Consider the following 27,003-nt stretch of genomic DNA (forward strand, 5'->3'; position numbering starts at 1 on the left):
GACGCTCTTCAGCCTTTTCCACGGCGGTCCAGGCGGTACGAGCGCGATTCGCAGTCTCCGCTCGAACGAGGCAAATGGAACGCGGAGGGCCTCTCCCGTAGGATCGATAGAATAGTGGGGGGATAGCTCTACCGGGCGGTCGAGAGAAGGACGACGATGTTGGGCGGTTGAAGCGAGATGAAACGACGTGGTGCCGAGGTCGCAGGGGGTGGAAGAGATGAGGGCGCTCCGGCGCGGCGGCTTTCGCGTCGCGCCATGGTTGCTGCGAGCAGCGTCGGCGTCGGCGTCGTCGTCGCGGTGGCCGTCCTCGTCGCCGGCGAAAGCGGCCGCCACCAGATCGTACACGCAGCAGCGGCCAAAGGCAGTCTCCGGCTCCGGCGCTCGGTCCAGTTCGCCTACCGCCGTCGCTCGGTTAAGTACGTAACCGTCAGTGCCGGTGACGTCGCGACGCACGTCGTTTCGTGTCATTACGTATCCGCGTATCCATCAGTGACGTTTTACTGCCTCGCGGGACTGAACCACGCGGGTGATGCATGGTCCGTAACGCGTGATAACCTCCGGACATCTCGCCCCCAGAATTCATGATCGATGGAAGGGTAACAAAACTCTTTCCCGTCGCGAGCGTCAAGTTCGTTGAACCGGTAACTTGGAAACGAAGGAAAAGGTGCGAGGAAACGACGGGGTGAAGGATCTCTCCACGAAAGAGTAGTGATAGCCGCCGGAATCGAGTCCGTAGATCGACATCAACCTGGCCCAAAAAGGTACAGGGACTTGTTGTTTGAAAGTGCGAGTGTGTCCGTAGATATTCGCGAGATGTTCTATACTTGCGTTTAGGCAATTGCAGTGTCTAATTTGCGACGTGATATTTCTACTGGTTAGGAAACTAGAGCGCAAAAGAAATGCAGGAGATTCGTTTTCCGAAAGTGCGATAGTGTCCACTCTCTTACCGTTAATTTAATACAATGCCCTACTTGCGCCTGGAAAGTTGCGAGGTCTGTTTCGTTCTTCTACTATCTACGAGGATCTCTTAGAGAGATATGTTCAAATTGTTTTTTGTTTTAATCCAAGAATGTGAGGTAGTTCGTGCGTTTCTCTACTTGCATCCAGGAATGTCTGACATATTACACGATCTTACTACTTGTTTCTAGACTAGAGTGATATAGGAATAGCTATAAAGCTATTTTCTGAAGATAGGAGATTGTTAATAGATTAATCGATGTGTTTTTTATTATTTATATTACAGAAGCTATTATATCTGACCTGTTGTTTAAATATATTGATTTAAACAAAACTTCTACAGTTTTGCTTTTAATACAATTCGAAAGTCATCTTACATGTTCGCGTCATTCTTCATTTATATATTTAGAAATGTAAAATGTAACACATCTAATTTGTTAAATAATACTTCTTACTGCTGTTTTTAAGCTGATTGATTCGTAAAACTATATATAAAGTGTTAGTTTTAAGAAAATACCAGACTATCTCAATTAATCTTTTGAATTCGTATATTTTATCACATCTACGAAATTTTCGCGTCCGATTTCTACCGCGTGTTTCTACTGACCCAGAAATATGCAGGCAATCGAAATTTTTGAGAACGTGAGAGTGCTAATCCCTCAGAATTGCGACGTAATCTTCCACTTGTACCACAAGGTTCTTGTCAAGTCTGATCAGTTTGTGGTATTTCTACTAGCTCGGAGATCGACAGTTTCCCAGGTAGAATGCGCGAGCGAAGTTGGTGTCTACGAAAGCGGGTGGGATTCGAGAGACGTGAAAGGGACAAAAGTTTTCGATTTACGATTGAAGCTTTGGCGCCGAACGGAACTTGCTCATTGTAAATTCCTTTTGTTTCGTAGGATCGCGAACCTGGAAATAGCCTTTGCTCTCTCGAGGTGTATTCACAATTCCCAGCGCACTTGTGTGTCGACACCCGTGTGTGCTCGCAGGTGTACTTGTTCTCAAAGATAAGGTTAAAGAATATTTTCTAAGATCAACTTTTATTCATATATACGCGCAAGACCGAATATTTTATATCTGCTTTTATTGCAACTCCACTTTCTTAAAGTAAAACAATTTTGAACATAGTCATCGCATATGATATTTGAATATTACTCATCGAATAGTTCCTAACAAATCTTCGTTTTTTTTTTTCATAAATTCTATGGATTAATGAAAACTATTAAACGTAAAATTTTTAAAACTTTAAAGCATATAAGCCACAAGAATCCAGACAGCTAACAAAACCTTCTCCTCGATCAACTTTTGTTAAAGTTTACTTTAACAGAATATTAATCTGAGGCTTAGTATATAGCCAGAATACGTAATGCCGAAAATTCCAAAGTTGCAAAGAAAGATATTGCGTGGAGCTAAACTTTTCGTCGAGGAAAAATTGCCGCTAAATTCATCGGAGGATACGGTTTTGGAGTTTGATGCAAATTTCGTGAAACGCCCCGTGGTATTACATAGGAGGTGAACGCTCTCTCCCTCAGTACTGTCCTATATTTGCGCCTCGCTCAACGAAGACGGCGAAGCGACGCTTCAGAAAAAACCAAAGCGCGGATTAACGCGGATCGACGTGTACTCGAAGCCTCTCGCATAAATAAGTCGCATTTCGCGCGCATACCAGTTCGAAGCCATTATCATCTGCGCGCGGAAAACACGACGCCGTTGCCCTCGATTTATTATCCTCGTTCACTCCGCCGTGCCGGCGAGCCGCGGAAACGATGAGGACAATGCCAAAAGTTCGCGAAAATGCCAACTCGCCGCGTCCCGGTCCCCATTTCCTTTCGCGCGAGCATGCGAGCGTGACTCGGTCGTTGAATTCGCCGGACCGCTTTGCATTCCAATGAATATTAATCGAATGCAATTATTAAACGCAAATTGGAACTCAAACAGCGACCATTTCGTCATCCCTTTTCCCGCCCTACCGCGCTAGAATTGGCCTGGATGTCCGGCTTCATTCGCACGCATCTGTCTATCTATCTGCGTGCGAATTTGATTTGGGGAGCCACGAATTCGTATGAACAAATCCCTTGGTATCATCGAGATTTTCCAAATCAAACACCCGAGTCTCGAGCCTTAAGGGAATGCCTTGCTTCCTCCATTTGTTCTCCTTTTTTGACGAAACTCTTAAACGCGTCAGTGAAATCGCTTAAGGAATTTTAACAGCGACGACTGATTGTTCAGGATGGAGCTAATTTCTAACGATCATTAATTCAGGGATATGACCGAGAAAGGAAAATTCGTCTTTTATTATCGTACGCAATCTACATTTTAAAATAGAAAAATATTTCTGATCAAAATTTCTACGGCTCGTCGTAGCGATTTAAAATTTCATTAGTCGTCGCATAGATTCGTAATTGAATCTGCGAGAAAAAAGATTTCCTATTGCAATGTGCTTATTAGGATTATTATCAGCGAATTACGGTTCAATTTTCCAATAATTATTATTATCATCATTCGCATCGATTAAATCGCCCGTTCGATTAAAATGCATTAGCAAAGCAAATTTTATTGCGCTCCGCAACCTATTTAGGCTACGATCAACAAGTGACGATGGCAGTAATTTATGCATCTATAGATAGATTTTTCGATTTCTTGGTTTGTGAATAATTTTTTTTAACTTATGTTATTTATATTTATTACACTTGCACCTAAGTATCTATATTTCTCTATTAAATTGTATTAAAAAATGGAAAAATAATAAAATTGAAATTAAATTGTAAAATAATCCCAACATTAATTGACATTAATTTTTTTGATATAATTAATAAAAATAAATTATGAACTTCATTTATTCCTCTCTTATAAAAGTTCTATCGTTACTTTTTGAAATAAGTATAATATCCTCTAGGATGGAAATAATTTTATATTAATATTTGCCTCAATGTTACATCGAATATCCATCTATTATATTTTACCTTGTGCAATAATTTCGCTATTTAAATTGTTGCAGAAATGTGCGGATTAATATGCAAATTTTCCACGTGAATAATTGATTTTTTTAGTACAACTTATCGATCCATTCCGTTGCTAAGATACGGACAAAAATTGGCGTTTAGATATGTCAGTCACACGTCGTAAATTATGTTTGCATCGATTTCTCGCGAAAATGATTCGTACTTGTTATTAAATTCAAAATCGCGATTTATTTGCATCCGGTGGAGGGCAGGAGAGCGAGATGGGAATATCAATTAACATCAGATTAATTAGTCACGGGGACGAACTGACTATCTTCCACGACAGGCTAAGACAGTTAACTTGAAATTTAACTTGCGCATCGCATCATGGCTTCAACGTTGCCGACGTGAACTACTCGCGTCAAGATGGATCGCGCTAATGGATTAACGTTCTTACGACGCGTTTCATTTGTGTGCGTGCTTCATTAACGAGATTAAAAATCTAATCAACAAATTTTCCGAAGAGTAGATAAAATTTGAAAACACTTAATCCTCCAAGATCGTCATAAATATGCGAAAAACCAATCGCGCGGCGGCGGCGACTCGAGAGTCAAATCTATATTCAAATAAATGCAGCAGTATGATATATTGTTAGTGGAATCTATTGTATCTATCTTGTTTTACATTTTCCGCTTTAGTCCGTTGGAACTTCGTTTAATCGACTGGACACGCGCGAAAGCTGAAACGCTTACAACACTATATGCAATCGATACTTTACATTTGTCGTTGTAAGAAATATTACCAAATCAGTCGCCTTTCACGATATCCCATTTTATTTTGTGGGATTTGCACACACATAAAATTCGTGAATGCGAACGCATGTATCATGAGCGCAATTGAAGCGTTCTCTATGGATTTCAATCGCGGCCGCGATTTTATTTCTTAATACAAATTTTTTATTTCAAATATACTATTGTTTACTTTATCGGAATTGTACGTGCTATTATTTGCTCTGAAGCGATTATACGAATGCATAAGTATCTTGCAATTGAAAACAGTTTAGCAAAATTGACGTATTTGCTTGGAAATCAGCACAATAGAATATAATTTATTATGAATTGTATTGTTAATATTTATAGAAACAAATATTTCTCTCGATATTAATCGACATATACAAAAAGAGAAAGAAGATAAAGATACTATAAAAAATTAAATAAATGCTGTAATCATTAAAAATACAGTTTATTATTTCCTATTGTTGTATTTTTTATTATTTCTTTTATCACACTTTAATTTCAATTTTTTTCTTTATTATAATCATTCTCAATGTTAGAAATCTAATTAACTAACTATGAAAATTACATCAGAAAAAGCGCGAATTATCATTACAACAGTCTTATTATACTTTCTTATATTTTTTAGAGCATAATTTTATATTTACTAAATTAGTTTTGCCAAGCTTAAAAATAAATTGTAATATGTAATGTAGTTCTAATTAATTTATGCATTAAAACATTTTTTTATTATTAAAACGCTTAAGGTGGCGCGAATCAATCTTCCGAGAATTAATAATGTAATATTGTCATTATACGTATACACAGATCCAATGACATTTAGTCACACGGGAGAGAGAAAGAGGTTTTAAATGCACGTGAAAAGGGCAAAAACTGGGCTTGGCCTCGGAGGATTAGAGATACATGTCAGAGAAATTAGTATTCCATAGTGACGTCTAACGAAGCTTGCCATCAGGCAACCCTATTATTTCTCCTTTTTCTTCTTCGAGAACATCGGAGCGATCATCCATCGTGGGTGTTTATTTCACGTCACGCCTCATATTAACGGGCCATTTGAGTCTTACATCCGCCTTTCATTATTCTGATAACGCGACGTTTACATTGTCACGCAATCGCGAGTGCAAGACGCGTGTCTGCTCATGGAAATTAAACAAGGGAAACAGACTTTTGCTCGAGGTAGCGATGATATAGGTATTATTAAACGGAATTTACTCGCGTGTATTTTGCATAAGTGTAATGCCGCACCGTTTTGATTGTTGTCAAGTCAGCGGGTTCTGCATACTTAATTAAATTTACTATTTCAAAGTGATAATAGAACTGATACAGCGCAGCTGAGAGAACATACGGTCGCGATAAACGCGGATTTCAAGCCGTGCTCTAATCAATGTTTGTCCTGCGCCAAGGTCCAAATGCAGAAGTCATATTTTACACTCGTATCTGTGCAAACTGACTTTGTCAAGTTGCATATCGCCGCCGTGCGCGCGTTTCGTGTCATGCTTGACGTTAACAAGACGTTTGTGTCTGTCACGAGTATCATCATTGCACTTCAGGCAGATCTATCCGACGAGGCAACGTTTACACTTCCCTGACAGCGTAAGATGACGTTTAGAGTTGCATTTGACGAGGAAAATTGATTAATTCATTAGTGTTAAATTTGTATACGTAAATATGTCTATGTAAAAGCTACTGTTAAATATCTCGGTTAAAAAGTAGTGGACATTACAAAGAGAAAATTTATTCACAAAATTTTAATAAGCCCACAAGCTCCGACAGAAAAGTTAAAATGATTTTTCTTTCAGCTTTTGCAGCATTGTCGGATGTTACGATTCAGTATGGAACATGAAGACTTGACATAGTGCATTTAGTGTTTTCTGTTACAAAGTTAATTCGAGAATTTCTCAGAGAGCGAGTTTCTCCAAGTGTACACTAAAACTTTTGGCAGTATTAAGAAACCAGGAAGAAGAAATGAATTCGTGCGAGCAAATGGAGTCTATCTCGAAGAAACTCATATATAATTGTACATATGCTTCTTATTCCTTTGAGAGACATAAAGAGAAGAGAGAAGAAAGAAAGAATTACGTTCAACATTAATTTTTTATTTGATCAGTACTTCAATTATACAACGTGTATAAATTACACGTTATTTACTCCGATGGAATAAAAACTTAGATTGCCAATATTTTGTTAAAGAAAAGTTTCAATTAAAGCAAAAGAAATTTTTTAAATGTCGTAGAAGAAAAATCTTCATAAATTCAGTTATATAAATTCTTTGACATCACGCAAAAAGACTTTTTTTAAATATATTATACCGAGACAAAGCGTTCTTTTATTGACATCATCTCTTGTTATCGAATACACCGATGGAATTACCAATGGTGGTTAGTTTTGGTCTGTGCTCGCTGTTTGCGTCCCCAGAGTTCCACGTTTGCCCGCGCAAATGCCCAGGTCATCTAAGGTAACGTTCACGTTTCGATGCCAATGCAAGCTGACGCTCGCGTTTTCGTAAACGGCAAAATTAGTTACACGGAAACAACTCCGGTGATGGCTCCGTCGCGAATGACATTCCCCATTACATGATACGAATGAGCAGTTTGTTACGTTCGTTTTGCGATTGTTTCGGCATCAGAAATATGTCGTCGGTTTTAACATCCCTCGAGTCACAAAATATCTGTAAATTTAGTGAAGCTGCAATAAACATGCGACTTTGTACGGACCTAAACAGACGCGGCCACCGTCGGTTTATTTGACTACCCTCAAATGAAAGGACTATTTCAACTATATAAGCTGCACACACGCGCGACTCGATTTTCCTTCGTTCAAAATATAAGACTTTAATGATGAGGATAAACTAAAATTGAAATTAAAAAATGAAAGCTTAATCACAATTGGCTATGAAACTATACATACATACATATAATTTTGTGTTTAACGTCATGAATAATTACAAAAACTCGGTAACGTCATATTCTCCTGTTTTAACGAATAATGTAATATTATGATATTAGCATAATATAATAAATATATTAGTGTATTACAATTATATTTATGTAATGTAATTATATTATTTTTTTAGATAAAAGAAAAGAATAGAAAAATGAACCCAGTAGTCATGTATTTGTAATGACGTCTAGTCCAATATGGTTCTGTTCAATCTACTAAAAGCAACACGCTTTCATGATTTTTTTTTTGCTTTTAAAATTTTATATCTAGTATAAAATAAAATTGCGCCATTATTTATCAAAATATCGTTTCTGTTTATATGGTAACATTTTAAAACTCATACGTTTGTAAATGCATTATAACCGCCACAATATAATAATTAAATTTGTATTGATACACACAAGTTGTATAATATTACGATCTTCCAGTATTACCTACACACGCGCCAATATTTTATACATACAAGAAAGGATCATTATCGGTGGAGCGTTTCTTCCGGTTGGTTGCCCGCTTTTTTTGACATCTGGAACAAACCGACCGTTTCAACAATATCCGAAAATCACCGCAAAACCGCTTGTTTTCCCTCCCGTCCGCATTTCTTCATCGGAACGACGAAAAAAAATCCGCGTTGGACAAGCGGCATGCCAATCGAATCAGCGTGGAATTAACGACGCTACGTGGGACGATGGGAGCTGTAAAAAAGGGGGAGAAACGGATTTTCTCGCGGGAAAATCACCTTCGTGGACGACACGCGCGCTGCAAACTCGCATCGCGCGCGCAAGCTCGCACCGCGCGGGCTGCGCCTCCTCTCTCGTTCACCGCGAACGCTCGCTCGCGTGGCCGAAAGGGCTTAATTGAATTTCTCTTAATTAACTGCCTTCGTGGCGCTGCGATAATTGCAACGCACGAACTCTCCCATTACCGTAATTGTGGGTCTAATTAATGTAGTCCCGCTATTCTTCGCGTTCCGCTGCCACCGTTCTCCCGGCCCCGGCCGGTGGATTAAATTTTTAGAGGAATTTTCAACACAAGTCCTTCACTCGTGTTCCGCGTACCACGAGAGATCATATCGATATTCATGTCTGCTGAGACGCTACGAGAAGATAAGATGGCCTTTGAAGGGACTGACTCTATACTTATACCTTCCCCTTTCACCGAGTTGAACTGTCGTTCAATTAAATTGATATTTATAAAATATAAATCCCCCTTTTACATGTAATGATGATAGATAACTAAATCAATAAATAACACTGCAGAACAAAAAATCAAGTATGATAAGAAAAACAAAGAAAAAAGGGAAAGAATATTAAGAAATAGATAATATATATAGAAATAGATTATATATATATCATTCAATTTGGTTGTTTTGTAACTTCTTGCGTTATAATTTTACTAACAAAATTTGCATTTAACGATGAATTTACTTTTTTACGCAGTAAATATTCAGAATACAAAGTTACGTTCAGAAGTTTTCAAAATTTTGTGGTGATTTTTATCGTTCATACTTCATACTTGAACGGAGACTATCTATAAATGGATCACATATCGAGAATAGATATTCTTCCAGAATGTCTGAAAAAAGTATTTTATATCTTATACTTTCAATTTCTGAGAAATAGAGGATGCAGCAGTTGAAGTTAATCATTCGAAAAATAAGAATGAAATTTAATATATTTTGCGTATATATTAAATTGATTGAAATATTTATAAAGAAGATATTTTTCAACGTATCAGATATATCTAACATACAAAGTATACAACGGTTCTTCGAACATGTCCAGTAATACGAAGAAGACTCTAGTCGAAACGAAATAGTGTCGCACATTTACAATGTACGTCTCTTCCCTTATTTTGCCGCGATTGCCGCGAAAAGAAAGAAGGGGGTACGATACATGTCATTCTCTATCCTTATTGGCCGAATGAACTCGGAAACGAAGAAACGACGAGACTCTCTTGGCGATACACCCGATATATACTTACGGAAAGAACAAATGGAGATACCGTCGTCGTTCGACGAGAGTCTAGTACGTAATGGACGATTACACTGGACGCCGTATAGCCGACGTAGGGCGAGAGAGATTTATGAGACCGCAGGAATTGTGCGGCACGTAACTGAAACGAAAAAACACGAAACTATTCGCCCGTTTCCGCGACTTCTCCTATTTCGAGTTACTATGACTGGGTGGGTCGACTATGCTCCAGAAGCCAATTGTTAAAAAGTCATACATTTTGTGTAAAATAAGAAACTTATTAGTCTCTGTACTGGAAATATTCGACTGCGTTGTAATGACGAAAAAGAATCGAGAGACGAAATCGGAAAAGTTTTCCAGTCGCAAAAATATTGAGCCTCAATATACAAATCCTGTTTACTTATGTTTTAGTTTTATAATACTTTACTCAATAAGATGTGCCATGTTTTATTTCAACTGATACATATGACAGAATGGTAATGGTCTATAAACTCTATATAACTATTGCCAGGGGTATGTTAGAAGTAGTAAAGGAAATGGAAATGTAATTTGTGAATGCATACATTAAGATCTCGATCAAAATCTGCGGTGACGCGATGCCATAAAATTATAATGATTCATAACGCAGTCATCATGATTTACTGTCCTTAAAATATTGATCCGCTTCGAAACGCGCGCGCGGTTCAATGAATAAAACGGTGCGATGCAGATTTTATCTATGCACGCGTCGTCGTAACTCTATCGTTTATTGTGCCTGTATATGTGTACCTATGTGTTGCCCGCAAACTTTTTATTGCACTATATATAATTGCGTGCTGCGTGACATATATTTCGGATGTATCTCCATGTAAAACATTCACGTGAAACGTTAATAGTTACAGCATGTCAATGGGCTGTGCAGTATATATGGATTCATTTCGTACCACGATAATTAGTTTTTCATGTATCATTCAATGTCGATTAAGATGTAAAAATCATATTAGCCGTAAACAAGAGATTTAACCGAATGAAATGCGGAAATGTGATATCGTGTAATTATTTCTCTAATTGCATTATTCATGCCACTTTTCAACGCGAAAAATGATTTTATATTATCTTTATTAATATTAATTATTATATTACAATAAAAAAATATATGTAATATAATAATAAATAAATTTAAAGATAAATTGTCAGATAAGAGATAAATAAATTTAATCTTATTGAAATCGCATTCAAAAGTCAAGTTGAAAAATATAAATCAATCTTCTTTAATAAGATGTATACTCAGTTTTAAAAATAAAATCTAGGGCCGGTATTCATAATCAGATCTTATTTCAAGACCGTCTTAAGTAATATCTTAAGATGCTGATACGGCTCTGTGATTGGTTAATGACATCTTAAGATTGTACTTAAGATGGTCTTAATTATAAGAATCGACTATGAATACCGGCCTAGGACATGAGTTGACTTAAGAGGAATGCATAAATTGGACATCATTTTTATATTGGATATAAAAGAAGAGCTTCATTAAATGTTTTTTATTGAGCTGTTTTTAAACTTTGATACCGCTTAATGGAACGCGCTTATGGTTTATAGCAGCGACAGATTGGTTTCGGTCTGTAGTGTTCGGTACATCACATCGATAAAAATGTAGACAGTTGCGTTTTCGAGCGTGTCACATCAGTTTTTTTAATTAAATGAACGAATGCGTTCGACCGTTCGCGAAATGTGACAAGGGACGATAAACACGTTTGCGCGCGGCGCGTAATTACGACAAGTTGCGGCATTCATCGTCGTTTGACAAAGAGGCACTGCCCGATGTTATTGCGAAACGAAATATCGAACCGCCGTGAAATAAACCGGTCCCGATCGATCTTTCACCAGGAAAATGTTCCATTCTTGTTGTAATTATGGCTTTCAATATCAATACCACCGTCGAGTATACAAAGATAATTGCTTGATTAATTCTTTAGCCTTGTAATCGATCAGTCCGCTGCGTTACGTGAGAAGAGATTTCGATGATCGGTTAAGCGCGACCAATTATTCACACTGCTTCTATAATGTATATCTCTCCACCTTGTTAAATTTTCTGTACGATACTTTCGGCTCATACCGCGCTGATACGATTTGTTATAACAATCATTTAAAGTATGACGAACATGAAGAACAGATTAAATATAATCATAATAATTTATATGTATTGTTTTATATACATATGCATACATAATATACATACATATATGTGTGTGTAATATACGAACGTATAATTACATATAAAGTGATATATGTACATAATATATATACATAATATATAAAACTTTTGCGACACTTTAGACACAAAACAGATTTTTTAATATAATTACAGTTAGTTTGAAAATAATGCAAGTATTGCAAACGCAAGACGCGTCAGAAAAGAGTAGCTCTCTTGCTCTTAATGACAGATTCCTTGCTTAGAATTGTTTAATTTTTGACATTAAACATTTTGGTAATTGAAATTAATTGAATTAGAATATTAAAAAGTATGATACCAAACGTAGTGTGTGTTATTAAAGCGGGGTGTTAATTGGGAAGCCATCGACACGACAAATGCAGCGGTCGTTGCTGCGCATTCGATATAATTCATACGCTTAGCTGAAAATTAATTGAACTGCCGAGCATTGATATTGGCAGCGAATCATCGGCCCGGTTGCTGAAATCTGACGAAATTTCGATACCGCGCCGATCGAGCGGCTCTCGCACCCACGTAGAGCGTGCCGATTAAACATTTGTTGATGTTACAACGCATCATGCGTGTCGTTGCCGTAATTACGCATCCGTAGTACAAAATCACGCCCCGTGGTCTTCTTACGCACGCACGAGGATAATAGAAAGTAAAGATAAATCTTTTCTAAACCGCGGTAACATGCGATGAAAATCATAGACAATATGATGAATTTTGTGAATCATAGCCATTTTGCAATGTTAAATTATATATTAAATTAAGGATTTCTTCCCCCCTCTTCCTTATTTTGCTTGTACATAAATAAAATATTACAGTTAAATAAATTGGATAAAATTTATACTAGGTATATACAATTTTAAAAGTGAATTGTAATAAAATTCCCATTTTAGAGTTTTAATCGTCAAAATAAATAATATTGAAAATTAAGAATAAAAGATGCTAATTCAGTTTTAAAAATAAATCGACGTTTATTTTTAAAAGAAATGGCACGCGTAATAATTAAATTTTAGAAACATTGAAAAAACGTTCAAATGGAAAAAAAATCGTACTTTTTGTTTGGCGTGTTACCACTCCATCACTCCGGTAATTAACGCGATAACGCAGCCGGTTGTGGTGTCCGGTCGTCGCCGTGCCGAAAGTGCAACCCGCTCGATACTCGATATCGCAGCAAGGAGCTAATTAAATGCGGGCGTAACAGCCGCTCGCTGCACGCTTTGATGCTCATCGCTATCGGCCAATGTTTGTTCATTTCCGCGTTCGTCCATAAAGAATGCAAACTCTAATTGAAATTCCATTACCATTAGACGTGAGAGCCGGCGGAGGGCCCCGCGCCGCGCAGCGCCGCGCGCCGGTCGCTCTAAACTGCATATTTCGCGGATTAATTAAAAAGTGTTTTGCATGCAGAATGCAATGGAAAGAACGGTACACGCGGCGCGTGTTCGTCCGTCGTTTTTCATCCTCGTCAAAGGAGGCGGTCTCGTCAAGGCCAGCCGCTCGGTCCACAGAAGCAGGCTTTACATTTAAAATCTAATTTCTATTTTTTTTTTTACGCTAAGGGAGTATCTGAAGCCCTTTTAAGCGCTCGCCTCGTTAACGGCCCATCTCTTGCGCTTCCGTTCTTGTATTTTCTTTTTGCCTACACATATAGTACACAATTACGAGAATACAATTAATTCATACAATTAATTTACCTAATGCCGCGCATAATTACAGGGAAATATTTTATGTTATATTAAGGGTCTCCCGGGGGACACGATATCTGTTTCCCATATGTAGTCAACGCTTGACCCTGCGCATTACTCGGATGGGATGTATATGTTGCAGGCACATAGGTAATACAAAATCAGGCATTTTATAAAATGCCTAGGCCAAAATCAGGCGTAACGTATGTTATGCGTGTACCTATTTATAATGCATCATTTAGATTTCGCTTAAATATTTGAGAAATATAACAGTTTATGTCAATGCTAAGGGAAGTAATTTGCTGATATGTGTGTACAGATAGTACACATGTATGCGTAGCCCCTCCCCCGCTCACGCATATATTTACAAACTTTTTTATTATATAATTGTACAACAATCATTTATAAACTCTTATTTCTTATCTAAAACCCTCGTTATGTCGTCTTTTTGTAAAATGCCTAATTTTATATTATGCCTGCAACATATATACACCCCAGCCTTAGAAATTTACTAATTTCACAAAATAAAATCTTTTTTTCGATCAAATACTGCAAATTGTTTCATTAATTAAAAAAAAAATTTCATATTTATCTTTATCTAAAAGAATATTATCAATCTTCGTTTAATTAAAATTCGTAAAAGAGAACAATGAAACTTGAAATATGTTGGAATGTAAAATATATCCGACACGAGTAATTACATAAAAAAAAAATACGAGTAATATAGAGTTAATGTGTTCATTATACGCATGAATGTATTCGGTAACTTAATTATTTCATTATCTATTTGCATTATCTGTATTATCTATTTCGTCCGCTTTCCGTTGTTAAATATGAATATTACAAACAACAAGTAATGCAGAAAATGAATTTTAAAGAATTATGAAGTTATCGAATCAAGAATTTTTTTGCGATACTAATTGAAAACTATTGATGCGGAATTTTCACGTATTCGCGTCCATCATCTCGCGATCGAAGTAACATTCGTAAAATCGCAGCACAGCACTGAAAATGCCTTTTTCTCTCGCAATCGCGCATTGTTCCTCGTTCTCGCAACGACTCATTCCCACCCTCCCAAGCGGTGGGTCTCGTTGAAACGTTGAATTGTAGCTTTCATGCCGGCCGCTCGTAAAGAATTTACCTGCAATTTCCGACAGCCCATCCGTGAATGGAAAGGTATGGTGTTTCAATAAAATGAAGCGTGACTCGTGTGGTACAGCTTGGCACGCAGCACACAACCACCGGTACTCATTTGGAATAATGAGAATTAAAAAGAGAAACAGAAAGGGAAATGCACATCAAGGTGAGAGGAAGAACGAAATATGTCCGGCACGAGGAGTGGACAAGTCAAAGTATGCTTTGTAATAAATTTCCACTTGCATGCATTCAACTACAGAACTTTCTGCTATTCCGACGATGCGATTATCGCGTCGACGATATTCAACAAATGAGAAAAAATATGTGCTCGCGATTCGCGTGGGTGTCGGGATGAGAGCGCGCGATAAGCAATCGCTCGATAGCCTCGGCATCGGAGATCGATAGCGCAACCAGCCTGATGATTCCCAACGTGTCTGCGGCGACTATACCAGCGGACCAAGCGACCGGTAGCTCGGTTTCATGCACTCGCGCGTAAATCGCGACGCGTGTGACATTAAAAAACCGGCTGCAGCAGGTTATAAATTTCCAGGGATTCCCACCTATAGCTCTCGCGTTTCCCAAAACCTTATCGTGCGTGTCGTCATATAGTTCGCACATGACTACCGCTGAGGACGGAAATTCTGATCGATGTTTTGATCATCTCGCATGTCGAGTAAATGCTCGATTAATTCTGTAATCGTATTCTAACAATCGTGAGATTGTTAGAATAATAAGTTATAATGCGCCGCGATTACTAATTATACAAAAATACAAGTTGTTAATCTTTTTTCTAAAAATCAAAATTTTCTAATTATTTTGCACTTTTTCATCAAATATTAAAGATAGATATTTTGATACAAATATTTTGATGTTGCGTAAAAACAATAACGATTAATTAAAATTCATACTATTAGTATAAATTGTTTTAAATCTTTTTGTTATTTAGTTATCTCAAAATAACACGAATTATTTAAAATTGCAACAGCATATTATTCTGCCTAATTGCGATATTACATTTTATGAGCATATAAATCGCATCGCAAATAATATAAAGTTTCGGAACAAATTATATAAACAGCTTCAATTTTACTTAATTAATGGTTATTGTCCTTTCACTCGACAAAATATTTTGTTCATTTTAACTCACATATATTTATAATAATTCCGCGCAACAAAAATATTTCTTCTATTTTTGTTCATGGGCAGTTCTTTCGATGTGTCATCTGTCTTCTGTGATTTTGCTCACTTGGAGATCTTTTGCGGTCTTAAGGTTCCGCGCGATAAAACTTGACAGAGGGAAGGAGCACTATTTCATTACTTTTTGCGTTATAAATATTCATTCCGTCGCTTCTTTGATTGAATATTTCGTAGGATTGTTCTGTCATAGCCGCCATTAAAATTATTCTGATTGCGCAACAGTCAACTAGATATTTTTTAGTTAAATTGTATTCCTCAAATGGAAATACCCCGCAATAAACCAATATCTAAGGATTCTGTCTTAATCAAGTTGTGTTACAACTTTTAATTAAAAAATTCCATTATTAAGTACCCAAGTAAGCGATAATTTTGGTTAAATTAAGAAAAGTTTTCTGACAATTATTAAAAAATTAACATATATACGTTTGTATTACATAAATTTCATTCTATATTTCTTTATTTTTAGGAATTTATTGGAATAACATAAAAAATTTAACCTCAACATTTTCGTTACAGAGAAATCCATTACAAATTGACCAAAGAACCCATAGATAAAAAAAAAGACGGCAATGAAGCCGGTCCGCTGCGTTTTCCTAGTTTTTCCCTCTCATTTCTTTTCTTCGTTATCATTCAGCAGCAAAAAGAGAACGTTTTATTTGATAGGGTACAGTGGCTGATTGACCTCATCTAGTTGCGAGCACGACCCCTTCTGCCCCATTTCGCACAGTAAAAAAACAATAAGCGTAGAGCCTCGCTAGTGATTGCACCGAAAGTTTGCGACTTCGTTCAGGAAAGGTAAAGAGTTATGGCAAGAAAGAAATGGCGGAGAGAGAAACACGGACGTTCCTCGTCGATGGTACGTCAGTAGGGATGGCAGAGGGGGCGAAAGGAAATTGCATTTTAACTTAATCGGGAGGCGGAACTCGAAACTTTCGCGACGAAAACGGAGTGGCAAAGTCCCGTCGCGCTGTAATCGAATGATCGAGCCAGCATTAAGTCAACTATCGGCTAATGGACCGGGAGTGCGCGGGATAAAAAAGAGCGCGGGGCGAATCTCCCACAGATCATAGGAAGAGTGGTTTTAATGCAGGTACACCTGCTGCAAGTAGAGAATTATTCTCTATTGTATGATTAATAACGTTATGACGGCGCATAATACGTGCCTGTCCGAAATAACAAAGCGATACACAAAAAAAACAAGACGTTTTATGATACCAGTATATTTATGATTATAATAAAGGCAAAGAGGAAAGTTTGCGTTATTGGCATACCGATAAAAATTTTTGTCATTTGATGTCTGAAACTCGCTTCGGGCAACCCCTAGCATAATTTTCGCATATATCAGACGAAAGATTTTATTAAACTAATGTCGAAACTAATTTTGTTTTAAAGGAAGATAGCCAGCGGCAAGACTGCAGCTGAATAAAGCTGTTCCTATTTTCACTGGAATTACTCGAATTCCTATTTTCAAAGTGCAAAAATATTTGTATTTTTAATACCGATTAATATAAAACTTTTGTAAATGCAACTAAAGTATTTGTTTTTAAAAAGTTTAAAAACAATATGAGTTTAAAAAAATATGAGTTTAAAATAAATAAATCATAAAAATTTGTAATAATTAGCTTATTATTTGATTCTAATTTTTTCTGTTATAATTGCATGTTTGACTTTTGTATATTTTACTGTATACTTAGATAAAAGAATTACAAATGTTCTGTTACAGATGCGTATATATGTATTTATGTGTTTACAAGTTGATCTTTACGCGCGCTTGGTTTTGTTTAAATAATTTCTCTTAAGAAAGAATAGTCATATTTAAAATCTAAAATTTGAAACACTTCGCGAAAATAATACGTTACTTAATACGGATAAATGTAAAGTAGCGCTTATTGTACGTAATAAGCGGATTATTAAAGGGGATTACATTTTAAATGACACGAAAAGCTTGCAGATATATCCGATCTACGAATGGTATATTCCGCTTTTTATCGTTGCAAATGTGTGCAATAACAATATATTAGTATTCGGCAATTTTCACCAAATAATTTTTAGACTGAATACGCTCAATCGCCAATTTCTATAAGATATTGAACTTTATTCGTCAATAAATGGAATGAAGTTGGGGTAATTATTCGTAAATTCTATAGTTTTGATTGTGTGGTTGCTACAATACAATAATGAATAATTTTATGCTTATATTTCAATATGTTTATTTCTAGACAATATAATGAAACATTTGGAATAAAGCATATAAAATGTAAATAAATAATTTGCATCAATTTCATCTATTGTTTCAGTGAACAATTTGAAATTAATTTTACTTGAATAAAAATTGTGTTTTATATTTTTTATATTATTATTATTTATATGCATTACTAAAAAATAATTAACGCAATACTATTTGCCATAATAGTATTTGCAAGAATATAGTATTTGCAAGAATATACATATAGTATTTAATCTGTTAAAGAAAAAACCGACATTAAATTAAAGAACTTAAGTGTAAAATTGATAAAAATTTGTTTTTACGCTAAAAAGTAAAATTACATGATCTAAATTATACTGATCTAAATTTCTGTAAGAAACATGCTTCTCGGAACGGAATCCACGTTTATTCCAAATCGCGAAAACGTTTTAACTCGCCTGCTGGTGATATTAAGACATTCCCAAGTGCATCGTACTATATTTCTTGACTGTTTATGTGTTTCTCTCTGTCCGTGCTTTAATATTCGCGACTAGATAGCGCCAGGACACTCTTGGCTTTTTCCTTTCATAAAGTTCTTCAGTGGCAAACAATGTTCACTGTTTTGTACCGCTTAAGCAATTCTCCTGTGTGCTACAAAGCTATGTACGACTACTTTACATTACCTCGACTACAGCTAACGTCGATTTATGAGCTGTAAAATGTACTTTCATGACAGCTTTAGCACGAATTGTCAGAATCATTATACTTTCTCGATTTATAGTATAGTGCAAAAATTGTTGATAAAAATAAAATTATTACAAAACTGTGCAATGCATTCTTCTCTAATATTCTTTTTTTTTTAACAATTACTTTTACAAGTTACAAAAACTTTTTAAGATAATTTTGTTATCTTACTGCACAAATATTGGTATTAATATACGCGCTTTTTGTAACGTTTATTCAGCCACGATGATAACACACAGATAACGTGTTTTGGCAAGCGAATTTTTTTGCAATATGCATCAGTGTACGTATGTAGTGCACAAATCGAATATAAACCAGAAATTCACTAACATATCGTAAAAAGTGGTTATTGTTTTGAAATATCATGCGTAATATCACAGAACTTTAACGAGTATCCCGGATTTCTCATATAGTGAAACTATGGCAAGCAAGGCATACGCAAATATTTGTGCACTCGAAGACAAGCAAGCAATCGGTGCAACGTGATATTTTGATTCGATTTGGTGGTTCACGTTGACATTACGCGCTTCGCATAATTCGCGCGGATACCCAACCTGCGTGTGATGAATAACGGTAACGTGGAGGAGGAGACGTGTCCAATAACGCGCTATATCGTGCCCGTTTGTAAACCGAATGTCAAGATTCACGCTGACCATTGCACTGTGAAGAACGCGATACGAACGAAGCAATTACGTGTGCGCGCGTAATCACTATTAAAGTTGGATTAGTTGGGTTTTCTTGAACAAACTCGGCGAACATTTTGAAATTATTTCGATAAATGGAACCTGAGAGGAAGAACCGCCGCAATGAGATTAAACGCGTTTGATTGGCAATCGTTTGTTTTTGACAAACGATTAATATGTCATTGCGATTAATGGAACGTCATCTCTAATGATCTGACATGACACCCAATTACATCAAGAGGCTAACTTAATGAACAACATGAAAAAATCAATCCAAACTTACGATGCAGAGAGATGAATGTAAAATCGATTTTCTCACGATTTTTGCATTAAACTTTTTTTTTTTTTTTAATTCAACGTTCTATATTGATTAGTGCATTTTAAGTATAACTTATAGATTTCTAGTATAAAAAAACAAATATTTTTCTAAAAAAGAAAAATTAATATAATTTAAATAGTTTAAACATTAACTTATAATATAGTATCAAAAATATTGAGCAATTATCAAAATAATTGTAAAACAATAAACAAGGATTAATTCTTTTGACAAAAGAATTTTACGTTTCCTCAGTAATATAATTTCTCATCAAGTATCTTTATCAAAATATTCCTACATTTCTGCTTTACGAATAGTTAATCAATACTATTCATGTAAGTTGAATCTTCGACCACTACGTTGGACTACGTGCTTCCGATATGCGCTTGCGATGTATCTCAAAGAAATCTATGTAACAATCGCATTCGTGAGTATAATGCAACCAGAATATATATTCACCACGGAATATGCTCAGGGATAGTTTAAATGCGGGATTATATCTCTATATAATAGGGGGTCAGGCGACCAGCTCCAGGGGTTACCAAGCGGGAAGTAGCGTGATTACGTATTGAATGGGGGTAATTATTCAGCGGATTGCCGGGTGTCGCGCCGCGGCGACATACACACAATCGTCTAGGCGTTTCATCGGCGAACCTATACATGTCCGGCATATCTCCGTTGTGGGGCCTTAGGATATAGACGACTAAAGTGTTCCCGCCGGGATTCGGTTCACGACTGACATCATGGCGAAATTGGCCTTCCAGGCGAGGTATCGCTGCCAATTCGAAAGATCGACTGCCGCCGAACGGCACGATCGTTCGGACACACCACCTGTTTGCTTGGTATATTCGCTGTTTCAGAGATCTGATTTTGCCTGCGAATTCCGCCCCCACGTGATTGAAATCAAATTCGTGACTTTTCGATCATTGCAGCTATGATTTTGAATTGTGACATTCAAAACACTGAAATACATATATCAGGTGACTTTTTTATGACACGATACTCTTCTTCATGAAGAATGATTATACGATGTATGCATGGATAAGCGAATACCAACTTATTATTTACAACGAGAAAAATTAGAATTCAAGCTAAATAAAATATATTTATGAATTTTATTTGTTTGTTCATATGTTGAGTATAATATTTATATAATTTTATAACGTATCTAATAAAACTTTCCGAAACATTTTTTGAAAAACATCACTGATCTTAATAAATAACTTCTAATGCTGACACATTTAATATAAGCTCGATAAAAAGCATATTTGTAAAATATATCGATGTCTTTTCTGCTGTTCGCCTTTTGTAAATTTTTACATGAGAGAACTCATTTATATTGGTATATGTATAAGGCAAGAAAAGGTTATGTATGATTTCTCGATTTTGATGTATCATAATGCAATATCACGGCTGCTTTAATGCAAGCTTTTAATGCGACGGTACATGGCGTTTTGCGCTATGAGTTGTGCCTTGCATGAATGTTGCAGCGATAAATCGCGCGTTCGGGAGTCGTCACGTTCGCACTGGAGATGAATGTTATGACAACGTCGTGGAATTTCACGACTCTGAAGTGCTTCGTCCAGGGAATATCGCGGCAGAAATACGTGCTTTGCGCGAAATTCTGCAGCGGATACAAATTATTCAGGTTGTTTGCTTCTGATGGAAGTAATCTTTAAAATACTTTAAATATTAAAATATTAAGAAAAATGGTTACATAAAATTCCTATTTCTTCTGCTAATTAAGATCAGTATATATAATAAAATTAATGTTTCTCAAGATACTTTGTATGAAAGCAACTAAATCCCGCATAATAACGTTGATCGATATTTATTAATCATCTTTCCGCTTTATATTCTGTTTCTTCATAAAAATATTCAAAGTTTAAAAAATATTAAATAGATGTGCAAATTACCATATAATATTGACTCTCTGTTATTAACTGTATTATTAAATGTTATTATATTATATACAATCAAATCTCTAATAATGTATTCAAATCTCTAATAAATTATATTAATATTATTATTAGTAATACTGTTAATTATGCTGTGCGCGGAAACATGATACAATCAGAATTGCAATTGTTCATAGCTTTTTCAGAATAGCACTTCTAAAATTTATTTTTTTTTTTTTTAATTATAAAGTATATTTTTGAGTAAAGGCACGCAACAATTTAACTTTGTAAAATGTTTCCGTCCTAGAATATATCCTCTCTTTTCATCCAACTACTTTTCTTTAAAGTAGTCGCGTAAGCCATGCTTATAAAATTGCATGACGATAACATCCCCGCGTTTTCAGTATGATTGGCAATAAGCGAACATCATATAATTTCTCTCATCAATAACCAGAATTCTATCCTTGATATATGAGAGTTCCGTTGCATATCGACGAACAAGAACATATTGGACATTCCATTTCAACGATCTACAACCTGCGCTCCCCGTAGCCAAAAATGAAGAATCTGTTGTCGAGCTCCAGCTTTCATCAAAGAGAGAGAGAGAGAGAGAGAGAGAGAGAGAGAGAGAGAGGGGGGATACAAGAAAAATTGATAGACAGATAGATAGGAGGATTTATTCTGATTAAATCCTCTCTAAAGATAATCGGATATTGCGCAAAAGAAAATAACCGATATTTTAATGCAAACATTTAACATAACTGCAACGTATAATATACAATTCCGAGTTCAAAAGTTAGATTTCAATAATATTAAAATGAATGTAATGTAAAGAAAGGACGCGAACATACAAATTTGAATTAATAAATGGCGCACACACGTGTATCTCATTATAAATAAATACACGTATAAATATATTGTAATTCTTCGGAGAAAAATTGAAAAATTGAAAGCCCTATCGATTACGTTAAAATTCTAAAAATGGGATGTTGACTTTACATCAGAGATGAATATTTGAAATAGCATATCTCGCGTGTATATATCCATTGTAAAATAAATCTCTCTAACCAACTTTTTTATTTATACGACGCGAGCTGCACGTAGATTTCGCTATGGTATTAAACAGGGAATGAAACACAGCACGATGCTCATGGAATCGTCATTGGTCTCGTATATCCCTTCTTCAAATTCTATGCTCGCCGCGCGAGGAAAGGAATCATCTAGATTTATGTTGGCAAATAATTTATGCAAATCCGCAATGCATCTAGCTGAACGCTGAACTCCCGTTGTTCCTCTCTATTCTGATAGAAAGCTCGAAACCTCGAAAGCATATCCTATCAAGTTTTTATACCGTAGAGAAAGAGAGGGGGGAGAGAGAGAGAGAGAGAGAGAGAGAGAGAGAGAGAGAGGGAGAGACATGATGAGAAATCGGTAGAGCTGCAAACAAGTGGATGAACGTGCGACGCGTAGAAAGGAGGATTCTCCTCATAGTTGTACTGTTCATCGTTTGCCCCTCGCTATTCTATCTGATGTATCCTCGAAACTTCTCAACATTGCACAAGCATTGACGACATAAACGTTCATCCATATGTTTTCGAAATGTTCATAGACGTGCCTATCTCTTGAACAATCATAGCAAGTGAAACGATCACATCTTATCTTTTTCGGACGGTTCTTTCTATCGTCCTGTTTTTCCAATTAGAGTGCACTCAAAATTGTCATCTTCCTTCTCATATCTTAGATGAATTTTTCGCGTGATTCAGATTGTGTAAACAAGTATATCTTAAAGATACTAAGGCTTGTTCTAATAAAGATAAAGAGAGGTGAACATAAGGAATTTAAAATAACTCGTTTAATTACCCTAATTTCTAATTTAATTCATTGTGATCCGCTATAATTAATCATTAATAAACTAATATTAATATAATGTAGAGATTTATTTAAACTCAATCTTCTAACGATTTGGTTACACGGAATTGGAGAGAAAACGTTTCGCATGTTTCTTAATTTTGCTGTTGAAACTTTCGGGGAAATGTATGTCTCGAATATTTTTATGGCTACGTGTAAAGTTCTATGACGAATACGCGAGTTTGAAAATTGGCGAACCGTGACGAACATGCCAAGAATAAATATGGCTCCGATGTTTATTGAACATACATTATATTTGAATGTATAATAAAAATCCCAAACTTAACCATTTTAACAACTAAATGATTGCTTAATATCTGACTTGTTCATTTACCTGCATACTTATTATGCACAAATAACAATTAGTACCTTAGGGTTTCTAAAGGCGATTCTTAGAAAATTTCGAGATAATAGTTGAACACGGTTTGTACGGTGCGTGATATGGCTGAGGAGATTAAATGCTTTCAAGCAGTATCTGCTCATCTGCCTGTCGCAGCGGCTTACACTATCAGTTGCGACAATGCCGGCCGTGTTCCGGGCGTGACCAAAACGGATCGAGGTTTCATGTTTACGGGGCGAGAACGCGGTGCGTGCAACGCGTGCACTTACGACCCTCCTACTCGCCACCTGCGGGCTGTATTTACTCCGTTTACAGGCCTCTTGTGTATGTTTCGGTGCATTGTTACGTGCATCTATAGCAGCAGTGCCACGCTGTTGTTGCCAATAGACAGGTCGCATTCATGATACCGTCGAAGTGAACCGCGCTATACATGTAAGTATAGCTTGCCTTGCTCGCTGTTCGATTCCCGACGTGGCAAGTGATATGCATGTACTATAGTGAACCTCGAGACTGTTTCGCTCAATAAAAGATTATGGTTAATACAAGTGACATGCCATATCATTATAATGATTATTATAATGTTAGTAACGTGTATTTTAATTTAAAATTCTTCCTGCATGGATTGTGAAATTTGCACTTATAACGAAATTGAATACGATAAAACGATAATATGGTAAAAGCTATGACATATTTGCATCAGGAGGTTATTTGCTACAAAACTATCACGAATATAGAAATAACGAGTACAGAAAGGAAAAATATGGAAAAATTAAAGAGTTATGTGAAAAAATATATAATGAAAAAATAGAAAACAATTTTTATTTTTTATATTCTGTTTGTTTGTATTTATTTGTTTGTGTATTTATTTGTTTGTATATGTTTTGTTTGTATATTTATTTCAATTTAAGGTATAAAAATTTGTAGAAACGACTTAAAATAAAAGCACTGAATTTTCTTTTATATTCAATATTTTATCATTTTTGTTTATTTCTTTGCGAATTTTATAGATGGTAAATAAAAAAATATAGTAACAAATCTTCTAATCGCAAATATGTGAAATATGTGAACAAGTAATGTGCCAATACGAAAATTATGTTATAGACGAAATACTATGCTTTAAACGATATTTGTAAAAGAAATCATAAATAAATCCGCTTATAAGACAGAATTAGTAAAACGATCAATAAGAAGATGCGGGAAGCTCTTCCCGCAGCCAGCCAGATGAGAATTTGGCGAAGCGATCTTCCTGCGGGCTATCTCAGCTCGCAAGATTTCCTGCTCGAAATTGCTGACGGTTAGATAAATTTATCACGAAGTGAATCGCCTGTCCACCTTTCATGTTCGTCGCTCAATTCATCTCGCTCCGATTTTCCTCTCTCTATGAGAAGGGTGCACGGCCTCTGAACGTGACCCCATCGATGCTCTCGCAATGAGCATTCACGCTGTTTCGAGCCTCGCGGCTGTCAACGAACGGGATGAGATTGTGGATATTGATTAGGATAACACTTACAGGGTTACTATATCGTGGGCGTAAACTACAATTACTGCTAAACTCATTTCCATAACGAAATTGAATGTCACGTTGTACTACACGATATCTCAAGTCCCTCGTATTTCTCTTCGTCTATGAATCTTGCAACTAATTTCTGGTCCGTTTTTTGTTAAAACTTAATTGAACATTCTATTATTGACGTTGAATTTCAAGAGATGACTCGGACATAATTTATCTCATTTTCACATTATAATTTCAAAGCTCGTATATGTTAAAGCTGTTGTTTATAGTTTTATCTTCGCTCATTTTTACTATAACTATCATATTAAACGTTAAACATAACCGTACGATTCTTAATTTTATTAGCTAAAACGGAGATCACATTTGATCAACATGACATACATATTATGTGAAAATCAAAAAACTATGTCTCGCTTCAAATGCGCTATGAGAATGCGAGCCTACTCCTCTATTTTCGTCTAGCACTCTAGCTCATCCGGATACGTGAGACGGCGCATGTATGAGATCCAACTTGAATACGGCGGAATTCGCCGAATTCCGATAATCCTCGAACGACTAGGAATTAATCATCGGAGAGGACAAACAGGATGGCAATCGAAAAACGTCACGTCCAGCGGATATGGTAAATGTCATTACGAAATGGATTATTTGGAGGTGACAGGAAAAAAGAGGGAAAAAAGAGGGAAAAAAAGAAAGAGCAAAAGTCGCTTATGCGATTTTTCTTCTCTGTTGGAGTAAACAAGCCATGTATAAAATATTTTGGAAGATTCTTTTTTTTCGCACAAAAATTGAAAAATTCCATTGTATGTACACAGAATCCATGATTTTTTTTTATTAAACCTTATGCGTGTACATGCGGTGGAAATTTATTCGTTAGGTAGAGTAAAAATGCCCTCAATTTCGTGCGAAATCAATTTAAATATAATATCAAAGCTGTGCGAATGGAACTGCGAAGTACATAAAACGCGAAAGCTGTGCCAATGACGAAACGACGCGTGAGATATTAATTCGCGAAAGTAAAAGTACTGCAAACAGAATTTTTTACAAGAACTTTAATTATGATACGATATACACAGAAATTCCGTAAAAACTTGCGTGAGGTTGTAAATAGATGAAAGTAATTATTAAATTGAATTCTCAAAATGGTTTCGACACCGCGAAATAGAAGTTCAAAGTGCGTACGTGGTCAAATATTTAAGAGCAGGTGTTTAATGTTTCAGCAATTTGTCCAGTTTGTTTAAAAAAAATTTTCTACAGTCAATCTAATACAAAGTTTATTCAGTTAAATTCAGTAATATTTTTTCTACTCTACCGTGAATATACTCTAAAAGTTCTAGTATATTGCTCAAATCAATCATATAATAATATCAACAATGAGAAAAAACTTGATAGCTGATATTAATACTAAAAAAACTGATACTTTTCATACATATATATCATTTATTATTAATGTTTCTTTTTAATCATTTAATCTTGCTCTTATATATATAGAATATATTTCACTGTTTCTTGACTGTTTATTACATTAAATATTTGCGTATGCGCGTAAGGGTGTAACTTTTTTTTATAGTGATTGGGATAAGACTAATCTATC

The 27,003-nt window shown here is 35.9% G+C and overlaps 1 protein-coding gene across 3 annotated transcripts in view; it reads left to right on the plus strand.

The window, feature by feature from the left end:
* The first annotated feature begins 333 nt into the window (after positions 1-333).
* The window catches only part of LOC112454271 (glutamate receptor ionotropic, kainate 2), a 236,688-nt gene continuing 210,018 nt past the window's right edge, over positions 334-27,003 (plus strand). For 2 of the 3 annotated variants that reach the window (XM_025015565.1, XM_025015567.1), the window contains exon 1: positions 334-761. The gene's annotated coding sequence lies outside the window, so the exon portion shown is untranslated. The remainder of the gene's footprint in view (positions 762-27,003) is intronic. The other variant, XM_025015566.1, reaches the window with a different exon arrangement.

The sequence above is a fragment of the Temnothorax curvispinosus genome, unplaced genomic scaffold (assembly GCF_003070985.1).
Source record: "Temnothorax curvispinosus isolate PA1 unplaced genomic scaffold, ASM307098v1 QBEX01004937.1, whole genome shotgun sequence".
Classification (NCBI taxonomy): Eukaryota; Metazoa; Arthropoda; class Insecta; order Hymenoptera; family Formicidae; genus Temnothorax; species Temnothorax curvispinosus.